The sequence below is a fragment of the Notechis scutatus genome, chromosome 1 (assembly GCF_049901735.1).
Source record: "Notechis scutatus isolate UNSWTSFEM ecotype Mainland chromosome 1, rNotScu1.2, whole genome shotgun sequence".
In the NCBI taxonomy this organism is placed as follows: domain Eukaryota; kingdom Metazoa; phylum Chordata; class Lepidosauria; order Squamata; family Elapidae; genus Notechis; species Notechis scutatus.
The window spans coordinates 302,036,609-302,059,561 of NC_142009.1; the positions used below are offsets into that span (position 1 = coordinate 302,036,609).

At 38.1% G+C, this 22,953-nt stretch overlaps 1 long non-coding RNA gene across 5 annotated transcripts in view; it reads left to right on the forward strand.

Annotated features, from left to right (window-relative positions):
* The first annotated feature begins 783 nt into the window (after positions 1 to 783).
* Positions 784 to 22,953, forward strand: part of LOC148133459 (uncharacterized) — a 291,809-nt gene continuing 269,639 nt past the window's right edge. For 3 of the 5 annotated variants that reach the window (XR_015746831.1, XR_015746830.1, XR_015746832.1), the window contains exons 1-4: positions 784 to 873; positions 9,166 to 9,379; positions 14,521 to 14,658; positions 22,229 to 22,384. This is a non-coding gene — a long non-coding RNA (uncharacterized LOC148133459). Of the gene's footprint in view, positions 874 to 5,076; positions 5,253 to 9,165; positions 9,380 to 14,520; positions 14,659 to 22,228; positions 22,385 to 22,953 lie in introns of all 5 variants that reach the window. The other 2 variants (XR_015746828.1, XR_015746829.1) reach the window with 2 other exon arrangements.

The window sequence follows — 22,953 nt, forward strand, 5'->3', positions numbered from 1 at the left end:
GAAAAAACAGACACAGTTTCCAATGAGGTATGTTACTAAACTTGATGGCTATGCACCATGAAGGAATTTTCTTATTGCTGAAATCATTAAATTCTCCTAAAGTCTTGCATATGTCTATGAATTGAAGGTAAAAGTCTTGCTGTGTTGTGTTTTTCATATCCTTCAAAAGCTGTTGGAGGTATGTGAATGACATGGAGGCAAATGTTGAATATTTCTCCCACAAGAGCTCCAAAGAGATGGTTTTGTTAATTTAAATATTTCAATGTCAGCATGTGGGTCAATATACTTTTCTTGAAAACTCTGCTTGATTGTAAACTACATTACAATTTTTCATACACAGCAGGGAAGGCTAGCAATAGCTTACTGCTGTGAACTACCCATTTCTGACTGCTTAAGGCTCGATTTGTTAGAGGCTTTCTTTCCAGTTCTATGTTTAATTTTAATACATTTCACCAAATTATACATATCTTCCGGTCTATCTCATGATTTAAATGTTTTTATCCTCAGCTGTTCTCAGCATTCCTCTCACGAAATGAAACTTATAAAGGAATTAGGCATTTTGTCCATGTTTATGATACTTTTTCCTCCAGAATTCTTTCCATTTGGTGGGTGGTTTCCAAATAACAAGGACATCAGGTACTAGATGAAAACCTATCCCAAACTTCCCTCATCCCCACCCCCAATAAGGTTGTCAGTATCTATCGATAGTTAGAGATATCACATTTGCTGGATGATCTATAAAGAGAGTGCCTTCAAGACTTCTGATAAAAGATGTTAATATAAGCCCTGCTCCTAGTCTGTCATTTTAGGCAGATACACCTGAAGCTGGTGCCAGAAATATGATGACATACTAATCATTTTTCTATGTTCAGGGTGAGTAAACCTTCTACCACAGGTATATTAAGGCTCCCATGACTCGTCCCATCACGTTGCAATCATGTGATGTTTCGTGACATTTTCCCCATTCACAGAGCTGGGGTGGGCGTGGCCTGCGCATGGTGCATCCAGTCTGTGTGCCACCAGTTTGACACCTCTGCATTAGAGGCTTAGCATATGAGGACCAGACTGCATGTAGAAAGTGCAGAGAACAAGCATATTTTTTTAAATTTTTTTAAAAAAAGGTTTTTAGCTGCTAGACTTGATGCTAGGCTCTGCAATGTTTCAAAGGAAAGGAAACAATCCATCACCGTCAGGGGTGGGATTCAAATTTTTTAACAACCGGTTATGTGGGCGTGGCTTAGTTGGTGGGCGTGACTTGGTGGTCATGTGACTGGCTGGGCATGGCCAACTCAACATCACTCACATTGAGGCACGCAACTCCTTGCCTGGCCTCTCATGACTGTGGGGATGCTGTTGTAAGTATAAAAAATGGTCATAAGTCACTTTTTTCAGTGCCATTGTAACTTTGAATAGTCATCGACACAAGCAAAGTACCAGCAAAGGAGGGAAAATAACCTCCAGAGTAGTTCCTGAGACAGGAAGTCTAGTCCTGCCAAGAATGTAATAAGGGTTAAAGGAGAGGCAGTTTCTGTAAGCAACACCAGAATGTTTCCTTCCTGCCTTCCTTACAAGATTAGGCCAGTAATTTCTTCTAACAACTGGTTCTCCGAACTGCTTAGAATGTTAACAACCGGTTCTAGAGAATAGGTGCAAACCTGTAGAATCCCACCCCTGATCACCGTTCTTTTTCTTAATAGGACTGAAACAAAACTACCTGCCCACATACATACCTGTATCTTGCAACTTTTTCTTTCTGGGATATGAGCTAGTCAATTTGATCCCTATGTTTCTTAATTAATGGCTACAGCATAGAAGAAAATATGTGGCTTGCTGTAATTGTTCATTCACAGGCAAGCTGAAAGAACATTTGATGCATTCTGGATCAGGTCACCTGGCTTATTCAGTCAGTTGTAATTAAACAAAAATATAGCTTATTGCAATATATGAACCCAACTGTACTATCATTCTTGACCTGAGCGGATATTAGTTCTAAATTTATGATCTTACATTCTGGGCTCCTGGGCTAAACAATATCCGTCGCACATTGTTTCAATTTAAGCATTTTGTCCCTATACTGTAGGCAACAATAACTTGGACCTGGATTATTGTAAATCTGCCTTCTGCAAACAATGCAATCTATCAAACATATTCATTCATTTATTGATTCATTTGATCATACATACATACATACATACATACATACATACACATTCATACATACATACATAAATTCATTCATACACTAAACCTGTTCATTAGATTTATATCCTGCTTTTCCTCCAGTATGTCAAAATGCCAAACACAGTACTTCCTCCTCTTATTTTCCCTTTCCTATGATGTAGGCCAGCTGGAGAAATAGAGAGTAGCTCAGTATCACTTCGTGGCCTTCTGCAGCTGAAGGTGGACCTTAATCTAAATGTTCCCAGTCAATACTCCAACACCTTGACAATCTCACAGTACTATCTTTCTCTTACTTTTACATAGAGATTAGATTTTGCCAGTGCTGTGCAGCAATTAAATAGAACAGATAACCCAATGTTCTTTCCCTATTTATCTTTGCATCTCCTTTTTCCTCTTTCTCAGTTGTTTCCCTGGTAGCATTTTTATCTGTAAACTCCTTTGAGCAAATAATGAAACCAGTCTTTGGAAACAGAATGAGACACTTCAATCTGTAAAACTCAAGTTCAGCTTTGCAGTGAATCCATCCCTTGACCTGGATTCTTCCTTGTTCCCCTCCCATCTCCTTATTTACTGCTTACTTCTCACAGGAATGTTTTCAGCAGTAAGTGGAGTGGTTTTTAATCTGGGGAAGAAAATTAAATGCTAATTGAAAACCTTCATCCTAAAATTGTCACACACACTTCTAGATCTAAAATATTTGGCCTTAATCATGCTGTCGTATCACTTATTATCACGATTTAGGTTGTACCACCATCAGTAGCTGAAATATTTAGGAATTATTTTTTTTTGTTAAGGTCTTGGGATTTAAGAGCCAACCAGCAGTGAAGCTGACCAGATGTGGCTGATTCAATAAGAATGAATCAGCATAGCATGGGTATTTCCCTTTAACTGGGGATGGGTTTTACCCCTTTAAGAGGTGTTTATATAAAGGCAGCCATTAGAGGGCGTGTCCTCTCTCCTTGTGTCCAGTATTCATTGCAGAAGTTTTCTGTGTAGAGTTAAGAAGAAGAAAGATTGCTTGTAAGGTATTTTGCCTACCACGTATATGTCTGTATATAATTGTTGTATATAAACAACTGTTAAATGTCTAAGTCTCTGTGTGTTGTGATTTGCTCATGGGTTGTCTCACTATAGTAGCCATGCTGCACAATTTAGCTCAGGCAAAAATGCTGCCTCCTCGTGACCTAAGTAAGTGGATATTTTACCATAATGAATACATAAGACTTTGAAGTGCTACAAGGTTGGTGATGTCCTCCCCTGTGTATGTGGTAATCTCCGTGACATTGACAGAGAACAATGCATAGCTATTAGCATGTCCAAACCTTTCACAAAATGCAAGAAAAGCAATTTCTCCAAAATGGGAAGTTGCATTCTTTACTTTGGACTGGTTCTTAGGAATTAACAGATGTTTGACAAGTGCAAAGGGAAGAATTTGGAAATGGAAAAATGTAAAATAGCTTCGTGTTAGAATAACCACAGTTGGCTTTCTCTGCTACAAAATTCCTTCACTGTACTTCTTGGTACTTCAACCCACATGATTTTGGCACTTCTCCCATACTTCTCACTGATTACAAAAATGGTCTGCTACTAACTTCTGCTCTTGATTTGGATGGGTGGATCCATCCCACATGTGGTGCAATGCTGATCTGTTTTGGGACTTTGGCCAGGGGTTCATCAAAGGAGTTGGTAGGTTTCCTTTCCACAGAAGCTGCACCAGTAACTTTTTCAGGGCCCATCAACCATTTTCAGAAGTGGTTTGCCATTTCTTCCTACCTCAGGCTCAGAGAAAATAGCAAAGTGTGTTTTTGCTTTGTTAAGAATTAAAGAGGTTGTCAATACATACAGGTAGTCCTCAACTTATGATCACAATTTGTCAATTTGTCTATCACCAAAATTCTCCAAACAGAATAGAACTGGATCACTTTGGGTGTGGTGGGAGAAATAGACAAAAGCAGGGGTGGGTTTCAACCGGTGTAACAACAGGCTCGGTGGGCGTGTGCTTTGCGCACACATGCAGCATTTGCAAGTTGCCTTCTGCTGAAAGCCCTGTGTGTAAAACAGCTGATGCACAGCAATTGTCTGTGCCACATGAAGCAGCTGAGCTGGAAAACACAGAAATAAAGCACAGACAAGAGCTGGGGTGTGCAGTTGAGCCCTACAGCTGATTTTCAGAGCAAACCGGTTCACTCCCAGCTGATCTTCTGAGATACCGGTTCACCTGAAACTGTGCTGAACTGGTAGAATCCCACCCCTGGACAAAAGAAAAGAAAGAACCGGTTTGAAAATCCGGGATCAGGCAAGGTAGTTTGGTGAGAAAAAAAATCCAGAAAAAAATCCTCAGTGGATTCCTATGGCTGTTGAGTTGGGAGTCACTCTCCATTCTAAGTTCATTAAGAGATTCGAAAGAACTCCAGAAATCATCCCACATGCTTTCTGTTTTTTAACGTAGCACAGCACAGGAACTAAGATCAGTCTGAATTTAATTGCTACTTACCAGATGTAAATTGTACAGAATAGGAACCATTGAATTTGGACAGGTAGTCCTCGACTTACAATTCATTTAGTCACCGTTCAAAGTTACAACGGCACTGAAAAAAGTGACTTATGACTGTTTTCACAGTTATAACTGTTGTAGCACCCCCATGATCACATGATCAACATTCAGATGCTTGGCAAGTGGTTCATATTTATGATGATTGCAATGCCCTGGGGTCATGTGATTAGTTTTTGCGGCCTTCTGACAAGCAAAGTGAATGGGCAATCCAGATTCACTTAACAACTGTTGGAAGAAAAGTCATAAAATGGGGGCAAACTGACTTAACAAATGTTTCAATTAGTAACATAAATTTTTGGGCTCAAGGACTACCTGTACTTCATCTTTTCTTATAAATTCAGTGCCAACCAGAGGTGGTATTCAGCAGGTTCTGACCAGTTCTGGAGAACCAGTAGCGGAAATTTTGAGTAGTTCAGAGACTGGCCCCAACCCCATCTGTTCTCTGCCTCCAGAGTCCCAGCTGATTGGCTGGGTCTTCTTTGGTTGCGCTGCTCAGGAGAACGGAGCTGGAAAGCAGGTTAGTGGGGTGGGGAAGGGAATGGGATTTTGCAGTAACTTACCCCCAGGACTGGAGATAGAATGGAGACTTTGCAGTTTCCATCCCATGCCATGCCACCAAGCCACGCCCACAGAACTGGTGGTAAAAAAAATTTGAATCCCACCACTGGTGCCAACTCATAAAATATTCCTATGCCTGTTTTAGTAGTTGCCATAAAAAAAAAGACGGGGAAGGAAGGAAATCTGGAAGAGCAAAAGTACATTCCAACTCTTATCTTTAAAAGATTGTAACTAAAATATCAGAGTTTTTGCCCGCGAATATATTTAATTGGAGAACGTGAATGATGCCACCCAGCCCGTGCTCAATTGGAGAATCTGGTTTATGAGACACCCAGGGGTGAGGGGGGAAACAGAGTCACAGATGACTGTAAATTACGTATGCCAGAGTTGGCTTCATAGAGGGCAGTGCCAGTATGTCGCCTCTAATGAATCCTTTGAAGTTTTTTGAAGTTTGGCTCAAGAATCATGATTTAATTAGAGTGATTGCTGGAATCCTGTCATTCAGAATGACTTACTGTTCTGACCCAGCCTTCCCGAGCCCCAATCAACAGCCTACTCATGAGGAAAAACCACTTTTTATTTAGAAAGGCATGGCATTCATTGACAAAGCTCCAGGTCACACATCCTTAGGTGACTCACAAGCAGTCTCTGAGTTCCCTGCAGGGAGAATCAATTAGCACTGCAATCCCAACACAAAGAGTCCTGACCCATCTGGGTAGTGGCAAGGAAATCCAGGCAAGGAATCCACCATAGGAAACTCTTCTGGAGAATGAATGCTTGTCTCTGACACCCACATCTCCCACACCCCTCCTCATTATATCCTAGGGAGGGAGAGGCTAGATAACATCTCCTTCTTTTCCTGGATAGCTGGCCCTCAGTCCTGTGTTGCTCTGCTCTCCGCACTTCTCTGAGCATACACGCATCTGGAACAGGGCCCCGCTGTTCTTCCCTCTCACTCATCTCAGGCCCCCCAAACAGCTGTCTCTCTGCCAGGTGCTTACTCTGCATCTGGCTCTGAGACCTCCTGCTCCTCAGAACCTTTCGCCGGCTCCAATAGTAACCAGGCACCCCCTCCATCTCCTCTGACTCGACTGCCATCTCCGCTGGCAGTTGACGAACTACAACACTTACATCTTTGGCTTTGAATTTCTCTCAAATTATCAATCCAATGAATGTGTACACTCATTCCATGATTTGGTTTTAAATTAACACGCATTGTTCAATTAATTAATCATTTCTCCATAAGGGCTTCAGCACACTTTGCAAACTAAGAATGCCCAAATCCAAAGAGTATATTTTTGTTTATAACATCCACATTCTTAAGACCTTGGGGACTTGCTGGTAGACCTGAGAGCATTTCATATCTTTTGAACCCCCTTTTTCAAAAGTGCCCTATTAAGAACTCAACCCCTGTTGCAGTTTTTGTGGGTTTCAAAATAAGCACTGTCTGCAGCTTTCTTCTCCGAATGCCACCTATCCTGAGGTCCAGATATATTCAAAAGTGAATGTTTTGAATTTTTTTAAAAAAAACTGCTATAGCATTCAATTGAAATAAAGCTGATGTTCAGGTCTCTACCACTTCATTATTTTTGTTTTGTAAACTGCTTTGTAAGCCAGGAGATCAAGCATAAAGCACATTAGGCTAAGAAAGAACAAATGACAGCATTTGTTTAAGCATACTCTATAAAATAAATTAGGCATTTCATTGACCAAACATTACAGCTCAAACTATTATAATGTATTTTTATTGTGGGGAGACAAAACAAAGGGTGAAGAGCTGTCAGCATAACCACTGAACTCTTTGTCAAAGGCTAGAACACAAATAAATGTGCAAACAAATGTATATGGTTTTGCATAAAAAAACACATGAGTGCACACACACACATACACACAAACAAACAAATAGACATTTCAAGATCCTATGAGCTTCAAAACAGTATTTTTAAATATGACCCATTCCGCCATGGTTAAATTGAGATGCAATTAATAGGACCAATCTCTTTTTATCCTTCCTGAAATGATTTTTGTCAGTATCAGTAATATGAATAAAGAACCAGAACTTCACCATTCCTTGAATGCATACAATCTAGTTAATTCTCTAAAAGGAGAAACATACCTGTGAAACCTTTATTGCCCTAAGATGTCATAATAAATTCACGGATTTACATTTGAATGGGAAGTGTGGCAAGAAAAAACTGTAACCATGCCATTCCTGAGTCTTACAAGTCTTCCTACTCTTCTTCTCATTCATTTAATTTCACTTCTGAGGTTCTGGATTTCTTTGTTGCTTCTGCCCACCCTTTCCCATATTTTGCCTTCTAGGCTTCATCCCCTGGAACTCCCTAAGACAGCTGTTTTCATTCCATTCCAAACTTTGTCCATACTTAGCCTCTGCCAAGATTTGTTGCATTAAATACTATTATGCAACCAAGAAAGAAAATGAAAAGGATTCTTTATTCTGCCTTGATAATCATCAGGGGATATTTAACAAGGATATCTGGCTCTTGGCCATCCGTAGGACTGAGCACACTGAATTAGCTATGCCAATACAAACATGATCATATTATGCTAGTCCAGTGGTGGGATTCAAAATATTTTACTACCGGTTCTGTAGGCATGGCTTGCTGGGTGTGGCAGGGGAAGGATACTGTAAAATCTCCAGTCAGAGGTGGTATTTGCCGGTTCTCTGAACGACTCAAAATGCCCGCTACCAGTTCTCCAGAACTGGTCAGAACCTGCTGAATACCACCTCTGTGCTTGTCACTCTATGAACAAGAAAATGGGAATGATGAAAGCAGCTAGCAAAGTGCTCCTTAATTAATACTTGATAGAATTGGCTTTACAAAATGGAAATAAATGGAAACGTAAGCTCACATATCATGATTGCCTCCATAACTATTTCTCTCCATTTTTAATTAAGGTGTTATTTAAAAATAACTCACTTACCATTACAATTCAGGAACCAGATGGGTCCCATAATCCTCACCTGGCTTTCATCTGGTGAGGTTGGAAATCATAATTCTATTTGTATAAGATTACTTGTTGTCTCAGGAAATTCAGGCAAACTCAAAATATTGAAAACACACTTCTGCCTTAACATGGGCTTGCACTTGGCATCCATCTTTGTTTATTTCTTTAAAGCATTTCTGCCATGCTCTTCAGCCAAAACAGATCTATAGAACGGCTTATCAAAACCAATGGCGAGACCAGGAATCAACAGCAACATAATCCCCACTGGTGCTAAGGCAATATCAACATCTCTGGATCACATTTGTAGAACCTGAACATTAAATAAAAATGAATCAAAAATTAAAGTAGATGATTCTTTTTTGCAAACACCCCAAATCTCACAAAATTATAAGGCTGTCACATGATATGTCTCCAGATTTCAAACAAAAACACGAAAGCCTCCAAATATTTCTGATGAGAATATCAACATTTCATAAAACACCAGCATTCTTCAATGAGTTTATGTGAAATTCCATGCTAGATCCTGCAAACGAGATTGCCAAAAGCTTTCAAGAACAGATGTATTTATTAGCCCCTGGCACTTACGTTTGCTGATTCCTGAATTACAAATTCATGCTCTTAGGATGATACTTTCCAAAGATACGAGACATCCAGAAAGCGGGGAGAGGTAGTATGGAAAGGATAAAAAGTATGAGAATGGTGGTTAGCTGGGTTGCCTAGATGGATGACATCTGGATCACATTCCACCCTGGTTTGCATTATTTCTATTTTCCACTTTAGCTAACATGTTCTTTACTATCCTATTCCATTTTCCTTTAGCCCCCCTGCTTTTCCTCTTCTCCTTTTGCTCTTTCTTCGTGGAACTGGCTTAATCTGATTCTCTTTATTTTTCCTTCTCCCAGGGCAAGATCGTTCCCCAGAAACACTTCTGGTGCTCATTATTGAGGGAGAAGGCCCCATAGGAAGCAGTTCACCAAGTTCCTTGTGAATATAATTCCTGTTCCCCTTAAGGATTATTTGAAGATACTGTATTGACAGCACAGCCCAACACACTGAAAAATGATGAACTTCTTCTCAGGATCCCTATGAAGCTGCCATCTACTTGGGCAACCTCAGGTAGAAATATTTCATATCACCCCTTTCTCCCCAAAGGAGATACTGTAGGAGTTTTATCATGGCTCCTCTTAAGGCGACTGATGTGCAAAACTAGCAGAAAATTAGTAGTACTCGACTTATGACAACAATTGAGCCCAACATTTTGATTGCTAAGCAAGGCAGTTGTTAAATGAGTCAGGCCCCATTTTACAACCTTTTTTTGCTATGGTTGTTAAGCAAATCACTTCAATTGTGGATTGAATCATGTGGCCATTATGCAAATCTGGTTTCCCCCATCGATTTTGTTTCTCAGAAGCTGCCTGGAAAGTTTGCAAATGGTAATCACATGATCCCCCAAGACAGTGCAGCTGTCACCAATACATGCCAGGAGCCAAGTGGTCAAATTTTGGTCATGTGACCAGGGGGATACTGCAACAGTCATAAGTGTAAAACTGATCATTTTTTTCAATACTGCTGTAACTTCAAACAGACATTACATTAATAGCTATAAGTCGAGGACTATCTGTAATAGTTCAGATAGTTCAGATATTACTTAGGGAGATCAAGTTCTCACTTAAAAATATTAATTCTGTTTCAGCAGCACAAAATGTATCTCCATTCTTTGCTCAGCCAGCCTCAATATTGAAGTGTGCTTACTTATTAACAATTATTTCTTTTTATATTTGAGTACTTAATCAGGAGTAGGGTGAGATTCTCTAAAAGTTTTAGATTCAGTATTCATAATCCAACAGGGGTGGGATTCAAATTTTGTAACAACCGGTTCTGTGGGCGTGGCTTAGTTGGTGGGTGTGGCTTGGTGGTCATGTGACTGGGTGGGCACGGCCAACTCGACATCACTCGTGTCAAGGGGCGCTTCTCCTCGCCTGGCCTCTCATGACAGTGGGGAATGCTGCAACAGTTGTGTGAAAAACGGTCATAAGTCACTTTTTTCAGTGCCATTGTCATTTTGAATGGTCACTAAATGAACTGTTGTAAGTCAAGGATTACCTGTAGAAAAATACAAAAGCTGCCCTAAACACCAATCATTAGATTAAAAATATCTGCAAGCTGGAGTTACAAATCAGGCAGGATGCCAGAGCACCTTGAGGGATTAAAATAGTTAAAATGCAGTGATAACTATCAGCAGCCAACTCTTGCTCATAAAGTGAAACCCTTTAGGAGAGAGGTCATTTAAGCTCTCCAGAAAGAGCACACCCAGGAAAAGCAATCTTTAGATCCATTTGCACCACTTAAAGATACCAGCTGGTCTCACACACCTCACAAAATATCCTAAGGAAATCATCCAGATTTAAGGAAAGGTCACATGCCCCCCAAGAAAGGTATTAAAAAAATTCAGTGCCAAGCTTGCATCCTGCCTCTTGGAAGTACACCCCAAAAGGACAGTGCCAGATACCACCAAAGCAGTGAAGGAAGACCCCCCTCCCCAGATAGAAAAAGAAACCATGAGGCAGAAAAAAATTCAAATACAATACAAATAATTAAATCACAACAGTAGCTATTGCTTGTTAACCAGTTACCAGAACAAATAGACACAGGAACTAGCCAGATTTCTCAACCCAGTTTCTTTTCAGGAACAGAGATTAATCTTTTTCCTTCCAAACAAAGCTGAATAGGGAAAATTATCCCATCAATAAACCCAGGATTAAACATCCCCAAGCACAGAATTAAACTTCACCAAAAACCAGTTTTAGACCAAAACTCAGAAAGGGTATGTAAACTCACGTTTGAATGTCAATCTTTCTAGCTAGCCAAGAAGCCTTGCTGAATGTCACTCATCTTGGTTCTTTGTCATTAAAAGGCTTCTTTCCACAGCTCTGCTTCGTTATTCAATTATTTCTTCAAAGTGCTGATCATTGCATACCAGCTGGAAGTATTTCCAGGGGAGTATTTCCTCCCAACAGCAGTATAAAAAGCTTAAAACAACCCTTCCCTTTAAGAAAGTATCAAGAAAGAAAAAAACCTCATTCGGAGACAGTAAGTCTAGGCATACTGCCAAGAATGTAATAAGAATGGAAAAAAACAAAAGGAGATTTCTTCTCCGAACTGCTTAGAAAGTTAACAAGGGGTTCTATAGAACCGGTAGAATCCCACCCCTGTAATCCAGTATTCAAAAATTACATTAAGGAATTCAAATGGAAAAATCAGGTTGTCTATTTCTAAGTATGACAGCGATCCTAACTGGTTTGGGTGTAGATTGGCTCCAATACACAGCGTAATTAGTTGGAATTTTGAATGTCCAACAGACCTTCTGTCAAATCTCTAAAGAGAAACTTTGGAAGAGTAACAGCAGAAGGAATTTTATTTCTGAAATTCTTTCCATAATCCCAAATAAAAGTTTGGGCCACTTTAGTTAGCAACATATACCTACAGTATGTGCCATCAATTACTCCCTTCATTTATGAGCATACATGTTTACTCATCAGGTCGGTTGAGTAAGCTCCAATTATTTTGCTTGATGACATATTATACATCATGGATTTGGTTATCTTAAAGCTGCACAATGGAGTGGTTTTTATATGGTATATATCTGAAAAGTATGGTGATATTTTTGTCTCTGCATGACAGAGTTTTAATATTTGATTATTTCCCATTCCTGCTTTTGAAACTGGTTGTAGCAAAAAATGAAAGCATTCAGTAAATGTATAATGCTTACATGAAATAGATACCCATATTTATCACAAGATTCTCCATCATGTCTCATACTATTTGGAAAAAAAACCTTCTGAGGGAATACAATCTAAACATAGCAAAGCCCCAATATTATAGCTGTTATTTTAATAAACTTGCATTATTACAGTGCAAGTGTATAGTTGATACCTTCTATAGATTTCTAAATGAAGTTCCAGGGAGTCAGATATCACAAACAGTTGTCAGGGTTTATAAAAGTTGCAGTCCAAAATACTTGGAGGATATTAAATTACTATTCCATTTTCATCACTTGTGATTCATTTATTTATTATTCATATGATTGATTTAGGCTGGTTTTTCGTATCATGTCCAGAGTTGCTAAAACTGATAGGTGATAGGTGCATACTGGTATAAATTTTATAAATAAAATAAATGTTGGCAATTTATCAGAATATATTTGATCATCTATTTGAGAATTTCTTCTATGAAGAGATTAGGTTTATTAGGTGCAGAGAATTTTTTAAGAGCTGAATGCTGGGAAAGGCTGAGGCAATAGAAGAAAGGGATGACAGAGAATGAGGTGGCTGGATGGAGTCACTGAAGCAGTCGGCATGAGCTTAAATGGACTCCGGAGGATGGTAGAGGACAGGAAGGCCTGGAGGAACATTGTCCATGGGGTTGTGATGGGTCAGACACGACTTCGCAACTAACAACAACAACTAATCCCTTTTCATTGGGGTAGAGTCGGAGTGATTGAATGGAGCTGAGCATTTACTGGCTGGATGCCCTTCCTGAGGCCTATGCAGAGTTTGCAGCAGATATTTCCTCTTTTGTGCCTTAAAATAGAGATGCGTCTGTTCCTGCCAAGGGTTGAACTCTTAACCTCCTGAGTGTGAGAGGAGTGTCTTCATCACTAGGCCACTGTGCTGCTTCATTGGGTCCATATGTTATTTAACTCCATTTAAATTAATGTTGAAATATTAAATGAATTAGCTTATTTTGTATTTAAAAATTTCTCCATGTAAATTAATCACCGAGCTTCTGGCTGCATTTTGAGATTAACATAATAAGGGAACCCTCTTGGCAACACCACCAGAGGAGGGTAGGTGCTAATTCTTTAAGGGGTGTGTGTGTCAAAAAGGATTATGGCATTTGAAAATATCAAATGCAATGCAGTGATGTAACCCTGAGGTTATATTATATATTATATATTATATATTATATATTATATATTATATATTATATATTATATATTATATATTATATATTATATATTATATATTATATATTATATATTATATATTATATATTATATATTATATATTATATATTATATATTATATATTATATATTAATTATATATTATATATTAATTATATTTTGATTTCTGTAGAAGAGTTTTTCTCCATTTTGTTGCTTGAGCTCTTTTAAAATATATCTTCTCTCCAGGGATATACTTTTTTTAAAAAGTTTTTACTATTTTGCCTGATGTTGACCAAAACATTAGGACCAAATAATGAGAAGCACATATGCTGGAATCATTAAAAAAGAAAAGGGAGGTAATCAGTAATTGAAATCTAAGCGGGGTTATAATGTGGCCTAAATCATAATCCTTGGGCCTGGAAAGCAAGAACACACGCATCGGGATTCTTTTGTTGGAAGAAATATCCTTCTGGATTCAATTCCAAGTGGGGAAAAAGACACTGGAAACATGCAGGCTATTTGGAAAGGTGGTTTAATGATGGACAGGATCACATGCCTTGGAGCTCCTGGGTGAAAAGTGAAGAGATGCTGAGAGTCCCTTGGTTTTATGCCCTCTGTTGGGATTTGAATTTGGGCTTGTGTTCTGATTGGTTGTCAAACTCCCATGGGACCATGCAGGGGCAACTCTGTAGGCTGTCCTGAGTCCCAGGCTTGGTTGAGCCTTGCTGGATGATGATGTAATGAAAGGGCTTTGGGCAATTCCTATTATGGCTCTACCTGGAGGAGGTAGATCTTTATTATGTAAAATAGACTGGCCTTAATGGCCCATTAGCAAAGGTAAGGGGGCTGAGTTTCTGCCTTTCTGAGTTTCTACTTCTCTTTTAGGGGAAATATTCTGCCTTTTTAGTATATCCTAAAATATTTCATTTCTCTAAGGAGAGGGGTGTATTAAGCAGGTGGCGGGAAGAACGGAGGTGACGCAAGTGAAGTTTCAGCAAACTTTATTTTTAACAGAATAAAGGGTTGCTGTGGCTGCTGCAAGCTAACAGGCAGCCAGCTGACAGGCAACAGCTGATGCCATTTGACAGCTCTCTTTTATACTCAGCTGTCAAACGGCTCAGCCAATAGGAATGGTCCACGCTCCCGCCGGAAACATGGACCAGAGGAAGAACTTCCGCAGAACACAATAGGGTGGGTTTTAACTTCCAACACTTTGTAGGAGCAAATTCTTTGACCAGTACTTTGAAGATAGTCAGAGATAGCTTTCTTTGGTTGAGACTCATTTTAATGCACATTTATCTCATTTATAGGGACTTTCTGAACCACCTGGAAACTGAAATGATACCGCACTCAAAAATCTACATTTTTCTAAATTTCGCAAGGCAGTTCACCTTAACTTGGTTCCATGATTCTAAAAGGCCACAAAACAGTATCAAACAGTGGTTAAGGTATAGTTACTGCTGTTGTTATTACTAATTTTATTTATATGGCTACCATATCATCTAATAACCCTGGGAGACTCACAACAGATACAAACAAGAACCAATAAAAAAGCAAGTTAAAAATCCCCATATGCACACATAAAACACACCAATAATCATTTTAAAACAAAAGTAATCAATATCAGCAGCATAAATTATAATTTGGGATTAGAACTGGAGAGATCCAGGGACAAATTGCCCCTATGAAAACTGATTGAGTTCCCTAACTGTCCAACCTAATTTATAAGGTTGTTATTAAGAGAAGCCTTCGAGTAAAGTACTTTGAACTCTTGAACAAAAGACAAGGAATAAAAATCTAACAACACTGAATTTTGTTTGGAGGGAAAATAAAATATCAATTCTGAATACTAAGCTTTTTGAATAAAATGCTTAAAATATATATTATTTAAATAGAGTACGCACTATGGTTTATGAATCAATTCCATTTATTATGGTCCAAAGGCGCAAATAGAAAGTTTTAAGTATAATCCAAAACTTGAAGTTAGATAAAACAGTTAAACCCTTTAACAAGCAAAATATTTGATAAAATAAGGTCTATAGTTCTATTTATTAGGGAAGGCTATTGTGAAGGACTTAAAACTGTTAGCTCTATGACTTGAAAACATTGCCATCTGCTGGCAAAATTTAAGATGTACATCATATAGATCAAACATTGGATATGTTTAGCTTCATTCTTCCTTCAATCCATTGTTCCTGGCAGTAATTGAACCATAGTATTTATTTTATTACTACTGGTATTTTTGTGCTGCTGTTCCAAACTAGCTCAGCACAGATGATACTCAGCTATATCTGAGAGTCATCTGTAAATACATGCTAGCAGTCAGTATAATCTTGCATAGGCTTTGTTAACTATGCTGCATGTTGGAATTCTGCCAAGGTTAGAAAGCAAAATTGTTGTCATGGAAATTCTCTGGAGATGGTATTGCAATCTGTGACATCTCCCTTTACTCCATCTCCAGTATTGATAATAACTAATTGCACCCAAGATTCTTTCTCAAGTTATTTTTTACAGCCAGCGATCCTTATTTATCAACATTTGCTTAGCCAAACCAATGACATCCTTGCAAGATATGATAATTAAAGGCAAGGAAAAGGCTTACCATGGGAGGCCTATTAGGATAATGCCAGTGAATTTGCTAAGCATTAAAAATGCAATATATTTTGTAGGAATATAGAGCAGGAAAAAAGAAAAATGCCATCCAACACAATGTTGCAAAAGGCCTTCGCTTAAACCTTTGGCACCGAGGCTGAAGCTGACAAAGAGCCTTCTTCTTACCAAATTGGTAAATGCTATGGTAAACATTTTTCAGCTGTTGAGGAGGAAGCTATTTTATGTTTTCTAAGAGATTTTAACTTCTCAAGGGGCATTGCTCTCTTATGATTAAGAAATTGGTATTTCTGGCAAACCAAACAACTAGATAAAGACATAAATACTATCATACCCTGCTGGGAGGGAAAAGTGGTATTTCCTCTCTGCCAGACTTCACACATCTCCCAGAGCAAACACCCCAATCAATACATCCACACACTTTTCAAACATCAGGACAACTTTATGATAAATATTATTGCTCTTAGCCTTTTTTGCTTTTGGCCTTCTTCAAGAGCTGTGTCACATGTTACACTGTCGAACAAACTATCCTCCATTTCAAGCAGTTACCCAGTGTGCTCATTCGTGACCTGGCTTGGACTCAAACCCAGAACTTTTCATCTAACAATGTATTTGAGGTATTTAAAGAAGAGGCAGAAGAGATCAGCACCATACACAAACAAGGAAAGAAGTACATTTGCTTCTTTTGTGGCTGCAATAACTATAGCTTGTTTATTTGTTTAAATTTAATATATCAGACCACTCTAGTGGATTCTGGATGGCTTACAAAATTTGGGGATATGCACATAGTAATTCTATTTAACATGGGCCTCTCTGTGTATGCATACGGGACAAGGATTGGCTTAAAATACACTAGCTTTACAATCTCAGTTTTTATTTTTTTATTGAACTTTCCCAATTTCTACTTCCACCCTGTTTTTCAAATTTGGCAACTTTAAGATATGTGGACTTCGATATCCAGAATTCTTCAGTGAGCATATTGGGAATTCTGGGAGTTGAAATCCACACACCTTAAAATTGCTACGTTTGAAAAGCACTGCAGCATCACATGGAAATACCTCCACTGTAACCTGCTTATAATCATCTTCTGTCCTAACTCTAAATGTGTCTTTGTATGTGTGTAGGTGTGTTTATGAGAGAGAGGAGAGAGAGAGAGAGAGAGAGAGAGAGAGAGAGAGAGAGAGAGAGAATAATAATTTCAATACTATGCTATATTGGAAAAAAGAAATATTTGTATTCATAGCTGTGCTTACTTTCAGTATAAATGAAAATATTTCAATTAAATATTAATACTAAAATATCTTTTGGCATGTAGCACTATCCTTTTGAGATCCAAATTAACCTCTGTCTTGGAATATTGATGGCATTTACAGAGCACTTAGATTTCAAATTATTACAGCAGGAATAATTCATGTCTAATGAGTCTTTTCTAATAATGCCACTTCTGAAATATAGTTTAAAGAAATGTTCATTATTCTTCTGCAAAAAGCCACCTCACTTCAGTTAAAGATCAATCAGAGATGGGTAACTCATGCTCCTCTCAGTATCCCAAAATCTTGCTGCCCAAATTCTATGGAAAAAACTTGAGGTGGATCTTCCTTCCTTCCTTCCTTCCTTCCTTCCTTCCTTCCTTCCTTCCTTCCTTCCTTTTTTCAGATGTAGGGGTGGGAATGGGGAAAGGCCAGTTTTGAGTATCCACTAAATCCAGCCAGAGGTGTAGTGCCTCAGTGGCTTAATGAAGCTGGAGATGGCCTCTGCTCCAGCAGTTCAAGTCCCAGCACTCTTTGGTGGAGTGAGCTCCTATCACTCACCTCATTTTCTATCACCCTAACAGTTCAAAAGCATGTTCTATGCAAGTAGATGGACAGATGCTACTTTGGTGGGAAGATGAGTTGGTGCTCTGTGCAGGCAGTCACATTCCCGATGGCTCTGAAATTCCCTAGTTGCAGTGCCCATTTGTGAGACAATTCTGGGAAGGGTGGGGGGGCTTTGGGTGGCATTGCAGAAAGAGGTGTTCATCTTTCTCTCTGGTGCACAGGAGGTCAGCTTGCCCTCCTGTGGTGCACTTGGGAAGCTACAACAAGATAGCAAGTTAAACTACTACTCTGCAATTGCATTGTGGTCTCCTGGCTACTGTAATAATGCCATACGCTAATAATAATAAGAGTAACCAAACCTAGCATACAGTCAATGCAAATTTATTGAGTTCACTGGAATCTACTTTTTCACAGGCAACATTTTGATAGTTATGGCCAATGTAAAAGCTATCTTTTTAATGAATTGTTCGCTTAATTATTGCTATGGAAACAGCAAAAATCTTGTAAGAGTATAATATATGCATGTGTACATATTCAACATTGCTGTTTCTCATGCTGCTTCTTTCTATGTAAAGATGTGCATAATGGCACCAAGATATGGCTGGAAGATTATCCAGTGACAGAAATGCATAGAAATGTAGATTATGGCAAAAAAGCTTTAAAGTGTGCTCAGTGATCTTGGAATTCTGTTTTTCATTTCTCTAACCAGTTTTGGTTTTCTGTTCATTTTACTAAGCATTCATCATGTAATACTGTAGAAGATATATTTGAGTCTTCGGGATTGAGGCTTCTTACGCCACATCACTTGCTTTGCTGAGGTCAAAATTATATGTCGCTTGGAAATATGCGGCAAACAAATTATACCATTCTGGACAAAATCGTTTGTTAGATTTGTTTCTGATGTTCTGTATCCTTTCATATAAATCACCTCCAACCACTCTGATATCTTTAATCTGTGCCTATTATGTGGGATTTTTTCCATCTTTAATAATCCAGATTTAGCTCACTGATAATTTTGAACTGGTTTTTTTAATGTGTGCACAACTCAGCATTATCAAATTTCTTGTTAGAGATGTAAAGTTGTGACCTTGTATAATTTATGTCAAGGCAGCAGTTTTAGCAAAAGCTTTGCTAATTATATGTTAACATTCTCTTTTCTTCCCCTTCCCTTTCCCTCATGGACATTATAATAGCTATCCATTTTATAGTTAAATTTCTTTCATAGAATATAAATAATTCTACAATTAGAAAACTGGTTCACTGAAGCTTTTCAGTTATACCAATGTCATATTTATCACTAATCCACCAATTAGAGCCAATTTGTGTGAGACTGGCAGCCATGGAAATTTGAGAAATATTTTTATTGATATTTTTTTTTACTTTAAGTGTGTTTCTTGTGCATTTATACCCAAGTATATCTTGGTCTAGAAGAAGGGGGAGAGAATATACAGGGGATGGAGAAGGTGCATAAAAGAGGTGGCAGGAACAATATAGTTTGCCTTCTGATAAATGAATATTTTGTGATATACCATAATTAGCCATGTTGTGAATAGGCAAGTCCAATGTGATGGCCACTTCATAAAAAGACTCATAATATGCTATCAGATGTGTGAATCAGGGAAAATTTTCATATCCCATCTTACAGACATCAGAAATAATACCCATCTTTCTTCCTCACCTAATAGAAGCACCTGGCGATATCAGCATATAAACCAATAAGCAATGAATAGGAAAATTCTGCAGGAAAATTCAGATAAGATTTCCTATCTGTCTATCAATTCACTTTCTAGTAGCCATCTGTGCCATTTAGCCATGCAAAGAGATGAAATTTCCAGTCTTTGAAGCATATGCAAAGAAATTAAACTACAATGCTTTAATATATGGATTAATTTATAAATAGGCCCATCTTAGGATATTCGAACTATTCATTAGAATAAATACGTTATCCCCAGAGTGTTCCATTCTTCCTCGGGAGTGCAGTGATCTGGAAACTGCTGCTGATCATGAACACCCAGATCCACGTGGTTTTGAAAAAGAAACGATTTCCTAAAAGTTTCCACCCCTCCAGAGCAGCAGCTTGGCACATTCCTACATAAAAGCTGTAATTAATCATTATGACACTTTCAATTGCCACAACTAAAATTACAGACCCAACAAAGAGATGCAGACAGTTAAGACACAGTGATGCAACAGGCTCCTTGGGCCACTCAATAATTATTCACATGAGGAGTGTCAGGAAAAATTCTAACTCCCTGCAAGCTTCTGCTTGTCATTGCTTTTTACAGGGCTCAATTGCCCTACAATAGAAACAACCATAAATTAACATCCAAGGAATGTGTCAGTGATAGAACATAGTTGTGAAAACACTCTGCTAGGGATAAACAAGCAGCTGGGATGAAATACTTATAATACAAGGCAATTCATTCCTCCTCAAAAATTCTGAATTCATCAGAACTTGTCCTAGTGCTAGCTATGTTTATAAAGCAAGGCTGGGTTTTCTGCCTTCTGCACAGAGGTGGATTTGAAGCTGTACAGATGCAGAGAGATAACTCAACAAATGCCCATAACAAATTACATTTATTGGTTCATCAGATATCCTCATAACTCACGTTTGTGACAAAGTTCTTCTTTAATGACCAATCCTTTGTATATCTGCCTTGTAGTAAAAGATGGTTATCTCCTAACCCATCTCGTAGTGATAGAAAGAAGCTGCCATGAGTTAGAGAGTTCAGGCAAAAGTGAGGGAAACTCCCCCCACCCATCGAGGGTCAAATTAGTGACCAATCGGGATTAGAGATGTGGCCATGTGACCTGGACTACATTTCCCAGGATACCTTTAACTACATTTACCATGATGCCTTCCCTTAAGGAGACAGCTCATAATTCCTAAGTAACTATCCAATTCCCATAGACTGGCTGGGACAGCACACTGGGAAAACCAACAGCCCATGGGTTGTTGCTATATTCATTAGCACAAGAACTTTAGCAGCCAGACTACTACTTTGTGTTAACTCTATAGTCTCCTGGCTAATTGCACCACCACCGTACACAAAATACATATAATATGTTTAGATTGCCTATGTTTAAGGACATTACTAAATTCTATTTAATTTTCCAAGCTATTCAAATCTATCTTAGTTTGATATCATTAGAAAATGGTTTCATTTAATTTGTACAGCCACCCATTTAATATTGTGACTCTGGGTGCCTCCCATAATTAAACGAACCTAATCAATGAACAAAATATAAAAGTCAATGAAAAACAAGTAACTCTTTAAAACCAATTAAAACCCATTTAAGCCCAAAATTTTAAACCAGAAAACTTAGTAACCAGGTGAGTGCAAGTCAATTAATGCTAGCAGGCTCCAAACCATAGCTGGATACTGCAGCATCTTTTTGCCCAGATGCAGGCCAGGGAATTCCTGGAATTGAAATCCACATATCTTAAAGCTGCTGAATTGCTTTAAGAACCATTTTAAGAACTTGGCCTTTCAGAAGCCAAGCAGTATTAAGAGCCTGTCTAACTTCCAGGGGACTAAAGGATAGGCACTATGGCTGCAAAAGCCCTCCTCCTCTTGTAAGACTATTACACAAAAAGAAACACAAACATTTGGGTAATAACTTGTAATGTTAGAGTGGAGAAAATAAATTTTCAAGAGGCCATGAATAGCATATATAGGGCATGTTAAAGGAATGTAATGTAATATTTTAGTAGGAGTTTATTAAAATAGGGATAAAGAATTTTATCATGCTTGTTTAAAAATATAGTCCTTTTGTTATAATAAAGAACCTGTTCTGTTTGTTCTTATTAGCAATAACAACAACAAGAAGAAAAACGAGATACAAGGGTATCTCAGTCATGACTATAATGACTGAGTAGTAATCATTCTTCATGCTAATAGTCAGGAAATACACTATACTCCACTATTCATCCTAGCTGGGATACATTATCCAGATGCTGTTTATGTCTTAAATAATCTTGGCATATGGGACATACACTTGTAGGCAGTGTCCGATGTAGTTTTTAGTAAACTGCACCAAAGATGTCCTACCCATCAATGACTACTTCAGCTTCAACCTCAACAATACATGAGCACATAACAGATACAAACTCAGGGTAAATGGCACAAAACTCGATTTCAGGAAATACTACGTCAGCAACAGAGTGGTCAACACCTGGAATACTCTATCTGACTCTGTGGTTTCTTCCACTAACCCCAAACATTTTAACCTGTCTACTGTTGACCTCACCCCATTCCTAAGAGGTCTGTAAGGGGCATGCATAAGCACACCAACATGCCTACCGTCCCTGCCTTAATGTTCCCTTTTATTATTATCTATTTCATGTATTAATAATCATGTTTATACTTATATATATTATCAAATGCATGCTTGACAAAATAAATAAATAAAATAAAATAAATAAATAAAATAAAGATGAAATTCTTTGGGTATTTAGCCTTTGGAAGTACCTTCAAGGAACATTCAACTGAAACTTTGTCCCCCAGTACAAACTAATATACCTCTCACTGAATCTCAACTTTTAATATTCCATTAACAGATTTCTTTTTGAAAATTATTTTTATTGAAGGTTTTTTACAGAATAAAAACAATACAAATAAGGAAGGAAGGAAGGAAGGAAGAAAGAAAGAAAGAAAGAAAGAAAGAAAGAAAGAAAGAAAGAAAGAAAGAAAGAAAGAAAGAAAGAAAAAAGAAAGAAAGAAAGAAAGAAAAGGAGAGTAACATGGTGAGTAAATAAGAAAGAAATAATATTAATGAGACAGAAAAGAAAGAGCAAAAATAAATAAATAAGGCAGCTTCTGATCTTTATAGCAGTTATAAATGCATTTGTATTTTATCCTCTCTAAAATGATATCATAGCTCCCTTCTTTCCGTATTCTACCTTTTCTCTTTGTCAAACCCATAAATCACAAGTTCATTTTCTCCCACCCCATTTTTAGCATAACTTCCATAAAGGTTTCCAGTCAATGAAAAGTATAGCTGGTTCCCGCCACTCTCCCCCTAATCAAACAGATCAGTCTTGCCAATTCAACATTTTCTACCTACTTCACCAACCATTGTTCCATTGTGGGTATTTTAGAGTCTTTCCGCCTTTATGCGTATAATAATCTTGCTACCATTGAACAGATTTCCAAGATAGAAATATTCTCTCAGAAACATCCCCCTCCACCTCCTTTTGTATCTCTTTATTTGTGTCCCTTTGTGCCTGCCCAGCCACTCTGCTCAATTCTCAAGGTTTGCAGATATGGAACCCCATGGTTTTCATGAAGTGGAAAAATCTCTCCTTCATTCCTT